Here is a 2,757-nt window from a genome sequence, read left to right as displayed (position 1 = left end):
AAATTAATTAAATTAATTAACAAGTCTTCAGCTGATGGGTGGGGACCACTTGATTTATCCATTCTGCAGCTTCTAATCTGTGTTTTCTGGGCTGAAACTGGGTCAAAACAGCCCAGAAATCGCCTCCAGCGTCTTTCTGCATTTTTTGCACGTTGCGCATGTCACGCGTACGCATCGGTCACGCGCACACGTCGATGGTTTTTTTCGCGAGTCACGCGGACGCGTCGCTTTGCAAATCTTCAAATCACGCATAAGCGTCAGTCACGCGCACGCGTCGCCATGGAAAGCTCCAAATTCACGCGCACGCTAACTAATCCTAATAAATTTAAAATCTAATTTTAAAAATTAAAATAATATCTTTTCCTAGAATTCAAATTTGAATTTAAATTCAAATTAATTAACAAGTCTTCAGCTGATGGGTGGGGACCACTTGATTTATCCATTCTGCAGCTTCTAATCTGTGTTTTCTGGGCTGAAACTGGGTCAAAACAGCCCAGAAATCGCCCCCAGCGTCTTTCTGCATTTTTTGCACGTTGCGCATGTCACGCGTACGCATCGGTCACGCGCACACGTCGATGGTTTTTTTCGCGAGTCACGCGGACGCGTCGCTTTGCAAATCTTCAAATCACGCATAAGCGTCAGTCACGCGCACGCGTCGCCATGGAAAGCTCCAAATTCACGCGCACGCGTCAGGCACGTGTGCGCGTCGCTCCTCGCTGTCATCTCCTTTGATTCTTGTGCTGCAGAAACTCCATCAAATCCATCCGAATGCTACCTAAAATAAACAGTATTGCACAAAACTCAAAATAGCATCCATAGTGGCTAAAATATAGTTAATTCTTAATTAAACTCAACGACTTACATGCAAATTTACTATGAAAAATAGGAAAGATGCTCACGCATCACACGACAACATGACACCTTGAACCAACCCCCTCCCAAAGAACCCAAGAACAATTTAGACTCCTAACCCATGACTGACTACCACGGGTGGGAAAATTCGCAAACTACACCCTTATTCACCCCGCTCACATAGATATACCAGCAGATCACGGAAAAGAGTATCCTTCAGAAACCCAGGCAACTGAAGGAATGCCCGGGAGCAACAAAAGCCTATACTGCAACTACCACAAAGGATATGGGCATAGAATCCAGGATTGTTTCAACCTCAAGGACACCCTCGAGCAAGATATTAGAGATGACAAACTCCCCGAGTTTGCCAACATCGTCAGGGAATCACGACGGGCAAAAGAGAAAAATCATCAGAAGACAAAGGGAGAAACCCTAGGGCGATACAAATTGTTTCCCGAGACACTGGAATGAAGACCTGACAATAGTTGTCAATGTTATCATGGAAAAAAATGTCCAAGAAAAATCCAAATCCACTAAAAAAAGATCTCCAAATACTAGCAGTCACCTCGATAAAAGTCCATGACCCACCGACCATAACCTTTCACTCGGAAGACTGCCAAAAGGGAACATTAGAGGAAGACCCTCCCTTCGTCATATCAGCAAAGGTGGGAACAGGGATGGTGAAACGCATCCTAATACACACCGGAGCCAACTCCAACATCCTCTTTAGAGGAGCGTTCAATAAGTTAAGGATCTGAAACAAAAACCTACAGAACAATCTCAATGGGATAACTGGCCTCAGAGATAACTTCATCAAACCGGATGGGTCGATAATGCTCCCGATCACCATAGGAACCAGAAACCATTTTTTTCTGAATTCGTGGTGCTCAAGGGTTTCACAACTTATAACATCATCTTCGGAAGAAAAACTATTAACGACCTCTCCGAGGTCATATTTACAAAATTTCTGATCATGAAGTTCTAGGCTGACAACGGAACGATCGGAACCATCCACAGTGATAGGGTGGTGGCAGTATAATGCAATAACACAAGCCTGGCATTCTGGAAAAGACCTCGTGATGCTTCCAGAAATTTTCTTGTCGACTTAGACTCTCGACAGGATGACTAGCCAAGACTGAAGCCAGAACGAGACATGGAAAAACTACAGATCGAACAAACGGAGGAGGAGTTCACCTTCATCAACAAAAACCTCTCCTTCGTCGTGAATGGATAGATCATCAAGCTGTTAAAGGAAAATGAAGCAAACAGAGGAAAGCAGTTACGAGAAATAGAAACCTCCCAATGTTTCGAATGGAAATACGGAAGGACGAAGAACAAAAAGGAAAAAAACTAAACCTCTCTCTTCCCATTAAGCGTCATTAAGACACATTGAAAAATGCAACCGACAGACCCCACCATTGTGAAATGCAATGGACAAGTGAAAGAATGGCCAAGCATTTTGAACACCCACGGACTCCCAATCTTGGTCAAAAGGGCATGTAGCATTCCGCCTGCCTACACGAGGTCCATGACCTTCAAAGCCATGAAAAAACAAACTCAGTCAGCGGTGAGACTAAGCACGCATACTCTTCCGCTCCAGGGGCAACTGTTCCGGACCCGATCCTCGGGTCTCCCAAACGGCTAAATAACGACCCGGTTTCCTGGGTTCACGCCCTCATCACTGTCCAAATTGGCCAGCAGATTCCAAATTAAATCTCTAACTAATGTTCAAATTCAAATATTTTCCTTTTCTTAGCCAACAAGATAAGATAAGATAACAACACAAAGCTGTATAAAGAGAGTTAGGGCCCTCTCAGGTACGTTACACACTCACAACCCTCATCTATATCTCTTATATCCATTCTGACTTGAGCGTCGGAATATCTTTACAAGTACCACCCCCGC

This window comes from Arachis ipaensis, chromosome B06 (genome assembly GCF_000816755.2).
Source record: "Arachis ipaensis cultivar K30076 chromosome B06, Araip1.1, whole genome shotgun sequence".
Classification (NCBI taxonomy): Eukaryota; Viridiplantae; Streptophyta; class Magnoliopsida; order Fabales; family Fabaceae; genus Arachis; species Arachis ipaensis.
Note: the sequence above shows the minus strand (reverse complement) of the source record.